Raw genomic sequence first — 14,640 nt, 5'->3', positions numbered from 1 at the left:
TACAAATTCCATAAAATTGATTCCAGAACTTCCTTAATTTCAAATAGTATATGAAGTTTGTTCACGAATCAAGCATAAATCTCTTACCTTAATATAATGTGCTGATTTCCTCTAATTCCCCTTGTTATTTCTTCAATTTCCATCACAAAATGGGTTTCTCTCTCTACTCCCTTGAGCTCTCAAACTCACTCTTAAAGTTGAGTTCTCTTTCTAAATTTGCTCCAGCAAAAAGTTGAGCCTACATCTTGAAATCTCTCTCTCTCTTTCGGTACTCTCTCTTTTCCTTCTCTATCTCGCTTCCTTTCGGTGCTTCGTCTCTCTCCCTCTCTCTTTCTCTCTTTAGAAAATGTTTCGGGCCAAATATGAATATTCATGAGCTTGCCACCAGCACACATGCACAAGGAAAATATTTGAGGGCCACAATTTTTATGGCTACAATGGCTCAAAACTGTCAAAACGACGTCGTTTTGGGTGCAAAACATGCCAAAACAACGTCGTTTTGGCAGTTTTGAGCCATTGTGGCCACAAAAATTGTGGCCCTCTAGCATTGTTGCATACACAAACATATCCTACACCTCTTAAACTACACAAGCACCCGTGCACACTTCTTTGAAGTCCACCTCAACACTTACATACACACACATACACAGATTTGCTCAATATACCCATACCCATTTACACCCTCAATTTTAAATTATTCCATAATTCAGTTTGTGATTAAGATTAACTTAATTCAGTAACAGTTAGTCTTCATAAATCTTGGTTTGTACATAATTAAATTAATCATAACTAATTACAAATCTCACATAATTTAATCAGTCTAATTTGACTTCCATTATAGCCCAATTAATTATATTTAAATTTATCTTTCTTAATCAAATATTTAATCAAACTCCCAAATGACTCCAAATATCAAATTAAAGTTATTTCCATCCTCAATTTTGGTTTCTTAAATCATTAAGGCCTTCAATTTCATATTAGACTTCAAAATTTTCGTCAATAAAGTACCTATTCAATTGAACACCTCATAAATAAATTTAATTCATAATAATCTTAATTCTCAATCCTCATAACTTAATTAACTCCAATTCGGACCCAATTAATCAAATCTCAATTTTATAAATCTGAATCAAATATTTAATTAAACTCCCATATGGCCCGATACTCAAAATTAAAATAATTCAATTCACCATTTGTAATTTCTTAAGCCATTTAGGCTTTCAATTTCTAATTCCAAAATAGATCCTCAATAGAATCATATACGAATTAGTCTCCGTAATTTTCATAAATTCCAGATTAAATTAGAATAATTGACAATTAAAATTCAAATCTTCTTAATTAATTAAGTGCTAATCATTAAACATGGTGGGGTCGTCACAAAGTGAGTTATAAATTTCTTTCATGGACTTCTTGGGCTAGAATACTCCTAAATAGGATTTATCAATAAAAACTCAAAATTTTAAATTAAAGGAGTTTTGATATAAATAGTTTAAAATTGATCATGTTTTCTTGATTATTTAAGAGTTTCTATATTTTTAGGCAAGTCATGTATGAACCCAAGTTTTGGAATTATAATTTGAAAGCTTGATTCATGTTTTAAAATTGGGTTTGATATAAAGAAAATGAATTACATCTAAATTTGGATAAATTTAGAAGTTCAGAATCAAAAATTGGTTCGATTTTGAATTAAATTTCATACATGCAAATATTTTTTCTAAGAGCTTTATAATTTTAATTTTATGTTTTATAAAACAAAAGAAGAAAAATTTTGAAATCATTGATTTAGCAGTAATTGATTAAGAAGCCAAGTAAGAAATCAATCTATTTGGAAAAGAAGGATTTGATAATGAAAGAATATGTGAAATGAGAATCCGATTCATTTGAATGATGAAAGAATAAGCGTAGCAAAATTTCGGATTACTTAAACAGTAAAAAGACAAGAAAAGTCAAGTTTGATCAAGGAAGTGATATTGTGTTTCAATGTGTATATGTTATGTGCTTGTGTAGGTCCCGCGCTATCGTCTGTCTACTCTATCTAATCTGCTTCTAGAGCTATCTGTGAGTAACAACTTTGTAAAGATATGTTTGAATTATAAGTATTTTCTGAATTATAAAATGTTTTGTTTCTGAAATAATACTTTCTAACTCACTGAATGATTGTCCTGTTTTATGAATTGTATTTGTGGCATCCTTAGCATCTGTTACTGTTGCTGTTTACTACTAATGTTACAGAAATCTCTGTCAGTTCCAATTCTTGGAACTTCTATATACTGTATTGATGGCATGACTATCAATTCTGACTGTTCAGTCTTTATGACCTACTGTACTATTTTGCTATTGGATGTACCACGTAAGACTGCTATGATTTTAATATGATTTGGCATATTATGAGATACAGATTTGAGAAATTGATTCACTGATGAAATTGATTGTTTTAAATTACTGAAAGGACATCATTCACTACCCCTTTACACTGTTGTTATTCACTAGGCTCCAGCTTACTGTTTATGTATATGTATGTAGGTGATCAAGTTCGTGACCAGGCTTAGAGGCATTTGCCTGGACTCTGTTTTTGTCAGTCAACCTAGGCTCCTCCCATGGAGATTCTGAATATGTCAAGTGGTCAGGTCTATGTGATTAAAGTTTAAGTTTTTGTTTATTCTGTATATAATGCTAAGTCCATTTTGTCTTATCTATATATATGATGACATAGAAATGATGTGCTAATATATGTATATAAAAAGTTTAAATATTTTATGTCTCATATAAGTCTGCACAGCTCAATAGACGATGGAAGTTTGTATTTTGCTTCCGTTAGCCCCTAATATTATGTATCTGTTTAAAAGGTCTTCGGTAATCTTAAAATTATTGGCTGATTATGATGCTAAACCTATAGGAGCGGGTTTGGTTCGTGACAACCACCGAGCATCAAATTCCAAAACCCTAAAAATCACTCAAACTCAAGCACACATGAGTCCAAATTCAATAGAAATCAAATCTAGAGAGAGACAGAGAGGAGATTGTGTTACCAAAGAATTTCATGTGATGCCTTTAGATCTGAGGGTGCAGAGCTGGGATAAGAATATATATATATATATATAAATATATAATTTATTCAATTAAAGTTGAATTTAATTGGTTTTTTTAACAAAGAGAGAAAAAAAAGAAAGGGAAAGTAGTGGGGAGATTGCTGAAGAATGAAGAAAGCTTTGTAGAGTGCTCTAGTCTACACCGCTTGTTTTACACATTCAATTCAAGCAAGCTGAGTTAGGATTCGGTGTTACTAGGACCATGCTATAAGTTAAGCATGTATTGATTTTACTGTTGATTTACGACTATGATATTAATTATCACTTGTATTAGTTACTGTTGATCTACCAAGGGTTGGTTGTGATGAAAATTAAAGTACATTTTTTACTACACGTTTGTGTAATCGGGAATTAAAGGTTGACATGGTTGGGCTGAACTGGGTAAATGGGCTGAACTAGGTCAGGTTAAACTACGAAATTAATCCTCATTGTCAGGTTTTTCTTTATCAATCCGAGTCGAGCAAGGATTAAAAAATTTAGGTTCCAATCTCGCACAAATAAGCTCGACGCAAAAGGGCTCGCAAGGTAGATGGATGTGTTTTAGACATTTTTAGTAGTATTTTTTTCTATGTTTTGCCAAGTTAACAAGTAGGTTCATCTCACACGAGCTAAGGTTTAAACTTTAACCACTAAGTCCAAGTCTAATTCAAGTCTTATTCGACCTAGTCTAGCCTAGGATATGAATTTGGACTAGATAATTGTTCAACAATTTGTGATTGAGTTGTGAGTTTTCAGATCAAATGATATCTTTTAATTGAAGTCATAAGCACTAGATAGCTTCCAAAAATCATATTAAAGATGTGCATAGCTCATCGATCTCATTTATGGACCTTCTAGGTATCTCATTTTTTATGTTTTAAGAAAGAAAAAAAAAATCCCGAAAAAGTTAGTGTCTATATATAATTTTTTTTTAATATGTAAATATGCAAATAAGGGTAATATATGGTACCTACTCTGGAAAGAAAAATTATAATGTTTTGTGGTGTTAGTTGTACACTATCACAAATGGATGTATCATATAAAAACTAGTAGTTATGTGATTTTATTAAGAACATTTTGGTGTTTGGTATGAGACTTGTAATAAAATGAGGTGTAAAATGGCAACAGAGAGTAGTTAGAAGGGCTTGGGTGGTTCTGATGGCTAGAGTTTTGGTAGAGTGTTGAGTTGAGTGAGGATGAGTTGAGGGTAGTGAAGGTGGATGGGAGAGTGACAAGTGTTACAACAATGAACAGAGAAGAAGCGGAAGTCGTGGGAAAAGGATAGCGCGACAGGAATGAGTGGGGAAGTGGTTGGGATACACTACAATAAATTGTACTTTTGGCGAGTAAATTTGGCGACTAAAAAAAATTTAGTCGTCAAAAGTTATGGAATTAGCGATCAAAAATTCTATTAGTCGGCAAAAGTACAATATTTAGCTACTAATTTTTTTTAGTTGGGATATATTGATTTTTGGCAACTAAAGAAAAATGTAGTCGCTAAAAATGCTACAATTGGTGACTTTTAGTCGCTGTATAATTAGTTTTCGCTACTAAAATAGTTTAGTCGCCAAATGAAAAACAAAAATTTACATTTTATCTTTGGCGACCAAAAGTTTGGTCGTGAAAAATTTATTTTCAGCGATTAAAAAATATTTTAGTTGCTGTATGATTAGTTTTGACTACTAAAATTATTTAGTCGTCGAATAAAAAACAAAAATTTATTTTCAACGACTAAAAAAAATTTTAGTCGCCAAAGAACTAAAATATTTGGAAGGAGACAGACATTTCAAATTTTGGAGGGATTTATAAAATTAATTAGCGACTAAAATGTTTAGTCGCCAATGATGTAAAATGACCAATAACAGTATATATATTTTGTTTCCATACCAAACCCTAATGCTGTAGGCATAATTTATTCACATTTCACCTACCTTTTCCATTTTCCTTTCCAAATTCCTTCCCAAATCCCCCAACCAAACCCAGCATAAAACAAACCAACACCTCTCTCTCTCTCCTCAATGTCCTCCCTCTCCCTCTTTGCTGCTCATCTCCCCTTTCTTTCTCACCACTGCTCCACCAGCCACGGAACAGCTCTCCTCCGCTACTCCTCCGCTACTCCTCCTGGCGTTCGCCGGCAATCGAAGCACTGATTCACCTCCTTGTTGGTCACCGTCGCCTGAGATCCGTCACCCACGAAAGCTCGATCAGCGGCTCCTCCCTCACAAAGGGTGGTGAGGCCGCTAGTTTCTTTCCACCATTATATATGCTTGAAAAACAAATCAAGCAGTCCACCACCACCGTCTCTGTTTTCTTTCTCTCAATCCCCAATCTCTCTCTGTCTCTACTGTGGAACCAAAATTAACCCCCAAAACGCTCTTACTCTATACAAACTCTATTCACTCAGTTATAAACCCTAGTAAAACTTGCATTTCTTCAATCAAAAATGCAAGATATGTTCGGTTCTGTCCACCGATCGCTGGTGTTTCGTTCGCCGGACAGCGGTGGTAGCGACGAAAGGCACCACCGTCGGAACCCTAGTCGTTAAACAGGTCGATTCTTGTGTGGTTATTATGTTCTCAACACTTTTTTTCAATTTGATTTTCAGTTTAGATTTGACTTGCTTTTGCATTTGATTTTCGTTTTTGGTCTGGTTATATTTTATTTTAATTTTTGATAAAGTTTGAATTTGAAGGTTCATGCCATAGCTCTGTAGGATTGCCTCTGCATTGATTAAGCTATTGATTGTCTTGTTTTGATTGAGATATTGATTAAATTTTGGCTTTGGTCATACTTCTTGATCTCAAAAGGTGAATTGGAAATTCCTACAAAATTGATCTCAAGCTTGCTTGGAGATTATAAAACCTTGCAGATTTCTGGCTTTAATAACCCTACAATGTTAGTGAAATTTTTTATTCTCTTTGTTAAAGTAGCATTTATTTAGTGTAAAATTGTATGATTCCGTATAAAAGTGAAGTGTTCTTTATCCACTATTAAACTATTGTGTGTTTAAAATTCTTGTTCTATTCTTTCATCAAATCTCTGGTCAAAATGTATAGTTCATAGATGTGGGAGGTAAGTAGATATTCTCTAATAGTTGAGATGTTCTCTAATAGTTGAGATGTCTTGATGTAATTAACCTTACTTTTTATATTGTGTTGCTAATGGTAATCTGAGAAAATGAGATTATGGAATAACTGTTGGCCAACAAGGCTCTTTTAAGAAACCATGTCCTTTAGGCTTTGGTTATTTCAAAGAGGGCTATGTAAGAAATTCATTGGGCTCAACTGAAAGTCTATGATCAAGTTTTAAAAAGAAAGGCTTAGATTAGCAAGATTTGCCCCCAGAGAAACCTAGGAAGTACTTTCTAATTTCTAAAAAGAGTAATGTGATTATAGGACTTTGAATTATTGGACCATATTATAATCTTTTAATTTAGTTTTTTAAAAGAAAGATAATTGCCTTGTTTCATACTAAAGGAACTATAATATATGTCTCTGTAAGATTGATTTTTCCTTGAGACTTAACACTCATTATATTTTTCACCTTTTTCATGAAATTTATGTTTTCAGTGCTCTTGGGTTTATGTGATGTAATGTCTTGAGATATAACTGAAATGGACCTTAGATTTGAAAAATGGCAGAGAATAGATTGATGTAGCTGAACAAAAACTACTTAGTTAGGGGTTTACTGTGCAGTTGCGATAGTTTTAGAAATGTTTACTAGTTTTCACATTGCTCATTAATTTTATAAAATAGTCGGTAACTTTGCTTTAAAATAGGAGAAAATAAGTAAGTTGCATGTAATACTCACTTTTGTCCATGAATATTAGGTGGTTGTAATTAGGTTGTCTATAGTTTTGTTTTGCTTCTAGAAGCTCCGTGTTATCTCATGTCGCAGGACTAGAAATAAGGAAGGTGAAATTTTTTGAAGGAAACCTATCTCAGTCTGCTTTTTTATTCTATTTTTAAGTATTCCTTTCTAGGTATGGTGTTGTTGGTTAGCATGGGAAGAATATTTGTAGAGATGGTAGTAAGACACAAATTTCTGGTGCTGGTGCTGGTGCTAGTGCTGCTGACTCTGGTGTAAGACAGTATCTACAAAAGCTTTTAGATTGGCCAGATATGTGATACCACAAATTTCTATAGGTGGTGATAATTGTGGAATATGATTTCATTTTCTTTTATTTATTATATGCATTTGATTTGTTTACATTGGGCAAGAGAGGTATATTTGCATTTCAGACATTGTTGAGTTTGGAACGCCTGCAACGCAATGAAGATAGTTTGGTCCTTTTCCTTTATGCTTTTTATGTTTCATTTGAATTTTTACCTACTTTCATTTCTTGAAGTGTTTTGATGAGAAATTTGACTTTCCTGAATGCATTGTTGTCGTTGCATCATATATAAATTTTTTCATCTTTATTATTGGATAAAATTTTATTACTTGTCTTGAAGTTTTTTCGTAGTTTTAGTGATTTCTTTTTTTCTTATCGTTTTCTCGCTTCTCTATTTTAACTTTTTTTGTGGATACTTATGAAATTAGGTTGTCAGTCCTGTATATAGCCCTATATTTCATTGGCTTACTAACTTGTTTTCTGCTACCAGGCACAAAAAGAAGAAAGCGAAAACAAACCCTGAGCCATCAGCTAAGCAAGGAAACATGGAGGGTTCACGGTTTACAACTTTCCTACAGTCATTTCTTGTTGTATTATTTGTGTTAATTCCTGCAAATAAAATGTTGACATTGTATTTGCACCTGGTTGCCAGAGGTGGAGAAGCTTTCTCTAGCAAATCGAAAAGAGTTGCTACAAAATCTGGTCAGTTAACGGTTAACTATTATCTTTGTCTTTGATGATTTTAGGAATAGGTAGGCATGTAAGAAAGTGGAGTTTTTGCATTTGTACGCGTATAGAAAAATTATATTAATAGGTACAAAGTTAGAACTATTAATTTTATAATTGTTATAATTTGTAGAGTATAATATATCAAAATTATTAATTTTATAATTGTTATAATTTGAAATGTCAGTTTTATTGAATAAGTGCTTATGTTTATTTTTTTCATTTTTTTACAGATTGCTTTTGTGTGGGTTATTGTGGATATTTATTTTTGTGTACGAAGAGCATTTGTTCTACATATGAAAGACATTTATTTTTGTACAATCCTCTGTTTTGGAAATCCAGTGTTTTTGTATATAATATTTAATTTAGATGGATTATACTTGGTTTGTATGAATTTATATGATATTTAGAATGTGATGCTACAAATTAAAGTTTTTGGATAGTTGATAATGAAATGGGTATTATTGATAATGGATTTAGATTAATTGATAGATGTATTATTCTGTATATATACAGGTTACAGATTGCATTGATAATAGAATACATATAATTTATAAATTAATGAAAAATATTTAATTTGTGCATTTAAAAAAAATAATAAATAGAGCTTTTGGTGACTAAACATTTAGTAGCCAAAAAATAAAAAGGGAACTTGTTGACGACTAAACAGTTAGAAGCAAAAAAAAAAAAAAAAGTTTATTGGCGACTAAAAAATTAGTAGCTAAAAAGGAGTACCATGATTTTGCTGACTAAATATTTTAGTCGCTAAAACAAAAAGGCAAATTTATTGAAAATTTTAGGCTACTAAATTTTTAATCGCCAATTGGTGACTTTCGGCGACTAAAAGAAATCTTTGGTGACTAAAAAATGACTTTTTTAGTCGTCAAAAATGTAATTTGTTGTAGTGTATGAACTTTTGGCGACTAAAAAATTAGTTGCCAATTGAAGACTTTCAGTGACTAAATAATTTTTAGTCACCAATTGAGAACTTTTTGGCGACTAAAAAATTAGTCGCCCATTGAAAACTTTCAGTGACTAAATATGTTTTAGTCGTCAATACATTTCTCGTCCAAAAAATTTAGTCGGCAAAACGTTTTGGCGACTAAAATATGACTTTTTTAGTCGCCAGAAGCGTAATTTGTTGTAGTAATACTAAGGAAGAGCCAAGGAACTCACAAAGGTATTGGACGATGGCGGAGAAAAGAGGACTTTTGAAATAAGAAATGAAAAAAAAAAAGAAAAAGAAAAAAAAAGGCAATAGCTAAAGATTCCATGCTTTTTTAATTTTTTTTATTCTTCTATTATTGTTGTAATTTTTAAATTGTTTTTACTAATTTGTAAACAATCCGCCACCTTCCACTATTTGCTATTTTATCCTCTATTTTTTTTTAAACATTTTGATTCATGTGGTGCATTAGAAAAGTTATTTGGTAGTCTTAGGGTACGGTCATGTGGTGGTTTAAGAGTGTTGTTTGTTATTGGTAGCGGAGGTCGGGTCCACAATTTTGTATTGAGTAATTGAGAAATAACAATGGATATGGTATATTGTGAATAGTGAGAACACTATCACGTGACATCCCAAGAGCACTAAATAATTTTTGGGTGCATTGAGAGTGTGGAGATGTTGCTACACCAATCATACTGTGGAACTAGAGTGATGTCACCCAAAGGTAAATTCATAGACCCAAACAAAACATGACCAGACCATAGGGGTGGTGGCCTGGTAAAGAACGCAATTCTCTTTACAGGTTCAAATTTTGGGAGTGTAAAAAATGATAGAATTTTTAGTTGGTTCTCTTTGAGACCTCGCACTGTACTCTGATCGATTATGGAATCTTCTGTGACGTGTGACTAAGCTCCATTGGTACATCAATTATAAGTCTCTTCTTATAGGTTGAGTTAAATCTGGTCGACAACCGACCATCCAAGGCAAGTGTCACGACCTCTATAGGTTTAGCGTCGTAACTGGCTGGTAATCCTTGGATTACCAAAGGTCTCTTAACAAAATGACATATAATAAGGGGCTGTGGAAGCAATTATAAAAATATACATTGTCCATAAAGCTGTGTTAACGTATATGAAACAGAAATCTTTTTAATAAACTTATATGTATGTGATGTCATAAATACATTAGTCTTACGTCACCCAAGCCACATATACAGAACTTCCAAAACATGTTCAAACAAAACATAAACATCAGAAAGTACAAAAGTCCCAAAGACTCAAAAACTTGATCAGATCTCAAAAAGAAACCTCTACGGGAGGCACGATGGCTGGCTGACTCCAAAACTCACCAGGCAGCAACTTAGGCCTAGTCACGCACCTACTCACCTACATACATAATATAAACGGTGAGCGAAAGCCCAGTGAATAATAACAGAGTAAAGGGTTTGATGAATAATGTCCATAACATATTCAAAAGTTAGAGTTCATATTAGAAATAGATTTATATTCATATTCTTGTTCAAGTTAATGACAGAAATCAGAATACATATTTGATTTACATCCATTAGCGCTAACAGATCACATACGGGGCATCGAAGATCATACTTGTCAGTTCCATAAAGAACCTCTAGTCGGGTACGGGTAACTTGTCAGTTCCATAAACGAACCTTCGAATTGGGTACGGATAACTTGTCAATTCCATGAAGGAACCTCCGGCCGGGTACTGATAACTCATTAGTTCCATAAAGGAACCTCCGGACCGGGTACAGATAACTTACTTGAGCTCCGAATATTTGTCAGAATTTGGACAATCATTCATTGTATAGAACATAACATTTCATAAAATAGATCTTGTTTCATCATACAGAAAATAATTAGAGTTGAACATAGCTTTACTAAGTTATTACTCACAGTTGGCTTCAAAGCAAACAGACAGAGTAGGCAAATCAGATGTCTTGTGGCGCGTGACCTACACAGTCACATAAGGAACACATACTGAATTATACACTTGGAATCATTAATTTAATCATTTCTTATCTTGGTGTGCTTTTACTTTTTATCCTCATTATTATGCCTTAACCTTGGCCTAGGAATGCCTAGGATGCAATGAGAATGCTAAAATGTACTTGGAAACACTTAACAAAAATTACTAAAAACAAGGGTCCCACTCGAGCGGTCATGCAAAATATGAGTGGTCGCTCAAGCGCAACTTCTGCCGCTCAAGCGGTTTGTAAACTTCTGCAAAAGTATTGGTTGTGTGATTTTCATGTTCGATAGACGCTCGACGGTCGCTTGAGCATGAGACTCAGGTCTTCGCTTAAGCGCAATTCTTGTCACTCGAGCGGTCTGCAAAAATGGTAAACTTCTGGGAGCGTGCATTTCATGCTCGAGCCAACTTTAGGTCACTCGAGCAAAAGTGCACACACTCAGAGTGGTCGCTCGAGCATAGGTTCCTTCACTCGAGCATAGGAGTAGAATTTTGAAATTTCTAGATTTGCTCCCAAGCTCAAAACTCCAATTCTAAACTAAAAGTCATGATCCTTTGGGCCAAAAATTGAAGGAAACTAGTGTGAACATGCAAAACAACTTGAATTGAAAATCAATTCACAAAATCAAGGCCCAAGGATAAGTCAATTATACAAAACCAAGCTTGAAGCTCAAAGAACATAACTTGAAGATAACATGCATGAATTTATATGAACTTAGACTCTCCAAAACATGATCAATTAAGGTCAAATGGTAAGAAATGTGATGAATTCTCAAAACCAAGTCAAGAAGGACACATGCATGTATGACTTAGTGAAATTCAAACTCAAAATGCTATGATATATGCATGCATGCATGACATGGTTCAATTCTCTTCATTTCTAGCTTAATTCTTGCATTATCCATCGTAATTCTCTACAATTCGTGTCTTACAATTCATAATTGTACAATCTAAAGGTTGAATTCTTACCTTAGGTTGTCAATAATGCTCTACATGATCAATTGTTAGGAGTTCCAAGCCAAATTCTCTAAGTTCTCTAGCAATCTTCTTAATTTGAGCTCAAACTTCTCCTCTCTCTCTCTCTCTCTCTCACATTTGGTTTGTGTGTGAGTTCAAAAATGTGTTAAGATAAAGAAAAGAATGAGTGCAGACACATATGAGAGCCTTATATAGGCTTGGCTAATGGTTTAATTAAATTGTTTATCAACTAATCAATTGGCCATTAAATTATTCTAATTTAATCGTTCCGAACCGAATTTCAATTAAACCTATCATAATTTTCCAAAAATCTTAAATAACGCATAAATCAAGTCAATTTCGTAATCAGATGCTGATAAGGCCTTCAATTCGTAGAACGAAACAGAAATAGAAACAGGTATTTCTATGATAAATAGATATAAACGCATTAATGCAACATACACATGCAATTAATCCAGGATTTCACTTTAATTATTAATTAGGCTTATTTAATTATGAATTAACGTTAATCAGAGGTCGAGATTGTTACAGTCTTCCCCCCTTAAAGAGTTTGGTCCTCTAAACTCGAAGTACCTTTATTTTGGAAGAACGTTGGGTTTAACGGAAACAAATCTCAATATCTCTTCATCATATCCTCTTCTGTCTCCCAGGTTGCATACGTCCCTCCGTGGTTCTGCCAATCAACTTTTATCAACGGTATTTCCTTGTTCCTTAGTCTTTTAATTCAACGGTTTACAATTTGTATTAGTCTTTCTTCATACATGTAATTGTCTTTTAAAAGTACATGTGTCGGTTCAATGACACGAAGTGGATCTCATAAGTAATCCTGAAGCATTAAAACATGAAAAACGTTGTGCATATGTTCCATCACCGGAGGTAAGGCTACTCGGTATGCTACTAAGTTGATTTTCTCTAAAACTTCATACGGGTCAACGTATCTTGGTGCTAGCTTTCCTTTCACCCCAAATCGCGTCTGACCCTTCATTTGAGTTATTTTTATAAATAAGTGGTCTCCGACTTTGTATGCCCTATCCCTTCTCCGGATATAAGCATAACTCTTTTGATGACTCTGTGCAGTTTTCAGACGTTGGTGAATCAGTTTCACCTTCTTAGTTGTTTCTTGCACAAGTTCTGGTTCTAACAAAGGTCTATTATCTACCTCGGCCCAACATATTGGTAAACGGCACTTTCTACCATACAAAGCTTCATAGGGAGCCATTCCAATACTTGAATGATAGCTATTATTGTATACAAACTTGGCCAAAGGAAGGTAAGTCTCCCAATTCCTTTGGAAGTCCAACACACACATTTGTAACATATCTTCCAAAGTTTGATTGGTTAATTTTGTTTGGTTGTCTGTCTGTGGGTGATAAGCACTGCTTAGCTTCAGTTCAGTCCCCAAAGCTTGTTGCAACTTTGCCAAAACCTTGATGTGAACTTTGAATCTCTGTCAGATACAATGGATACTGGTGCACCATATAGCCTCACAATCTCATTCATATAAACGTTGGCTAATTTGTCCGCATTGTATATAGATTAAAAGGCAGAAAATGGGCAGACTTAGTTAAACAGTCAACAATAACTCAAATAGAATCCATACAATGGGAGGAGCGAGGCAGTCCAATAATAAAATCCATGGTAATATGCTCTCATTTCCATTCCGGTATTGGAAGCGACTGAAACAATCCAGCAGGTCGTTGATGTTTAGCTTTAACTTGTTGGTAGTGCAAACATCTAGCCACAAAGTTAGCAATACTTTTCTTCATTCCAGACCATCAGAAGTTCTGTTTCAAGTCATGGTACACTTTTGTATTTCCCAGATGCATAGCAAATTTCGAATTGTGGGCTTCAGTCATAACACGTTTCCTCAACTCACAACAATCTGGTACACAAAGTCTATTCTAAAATTTCAGTACTTCATTATCAATCACAAATCTTGACCTCAGCTTTGAGTCAATTTCATCAAAAATTTTCTTCAAAAACTTATCTTCATGTTGTTTCTCTTTAATTTCTTCAATGATTGTAGGTTGGGTAGAAATGGCATCCAAGATCTCGCCTTGTTCGTGCAATACAATTTCAATCTCATTCTTTTCCAAGTCACACAATAACTCTCTCCGACCGGTTCCCAATAGCTTTTCGGCTCAATGCATCTGCAACAATATTTGCCTTTCCAAGATGATATAGAATTTGCAAATCATAGTCCTTGATTAATTTCAGCCATCTTCTCTATCTCATGTTCAGCTCCTTTTGGGTGAAGAAATATTTTAGGCTTTTATGATTTGTATATACTTCACAAGTTACTCTATACAGATAATGGTGCCAAATTTTTAAAGCAAACAACACGGCTGCCAATTCAAGGTCATGAGTCGAATAGTTCTTTTCATGAGGACGGAGTTGTCAAGAGGCATAAGCAATTACCTTTCTATTCTGCGTTAACACACAATCTAAGCCTTTATAGGAGGCATCACTGTAGATCTAAAACCCATCGGTACCATTAGACAAGGTCAAAATTGGTGCAATTACTAACCTAGTCTTCAACTCTTGGAAGACAAACTCTCTTTGATTGTTTCAATCAAATGATACATTTTTCTGGGTCAACTGGGTCAATGGCATAACAAGTTTTGAAAAGTCTTTCATAAATCTTCTGTAGTAACCTGTAAGTCCCATAAAACTTCTAACTTCCGACACGTTTGTCAGTCTAGGTCAGTCCACAATAGCTTCAATTTTCTGTGGGTCGACAGAGATACTATCCTTGTTGATTACATGTCCCAAAAATCCCACAATGTCAAGCCAGAATTCACATTTGGATAATTTTGCATACA

At 34.0% G+C, this 14,640-nt stretch overlaps 1 long non-coding RNA gene across 4 annotated transcripts in view; it reads left to right on the top strand.

The window, feature by feature from the left end:
* The first annotated feature begins 5,054 nt into the window (after positions 1 to 5,054).
* The window catches only part of LOC114285547 (uncharacterized), a 34,968-nt gene continuing 25,382 nt past the window's right edge, over positions 5,055 to 14,640 (top strand). The window contains exons 1-4 of one of the 4 annotated variants that reach the window (XR_014332871.1): positions 5,055 to 5,617; positions 7,673 to 7,741; positions 7,835 to 7,884; positions 8,142 to 8,350. This is a non-coding gene — a long non-coding RNA (uncharacterized LOC114285547). Of the gene's footprint in view, positions 5,618 to 7,672; positions 7,742 to 7,834; positions 7,885 to 8,141; positions 8,351 to 12,468; positions 12,515 to 14,640 lie in introns of those variants that run through there. The other 3 variants (XR_014332874.1, XR_014332872.1, XR_014332873.1) reach the window with 3 other exon arrangements.

This window comes from Camellia sinensis, chromosome 6 (genome assembly GCF_055761805.1).
Source record: "Camellia sinensis isolate YWXY chromosome 6, ASM5576180v1, whole genome shotgun sequence".
Lineage (NCBI taxonomy): Eukaryota > Viridiplantae > Streptophyta > Magnoliopsida > Ericales > Theaceae > Camellia > Camellia sinensis.
The sequence above is the reverse complement of the archived record's forward strand: the minus strand, read 5'-3'. Positions and strand labels throughout refer to the sequence as shown.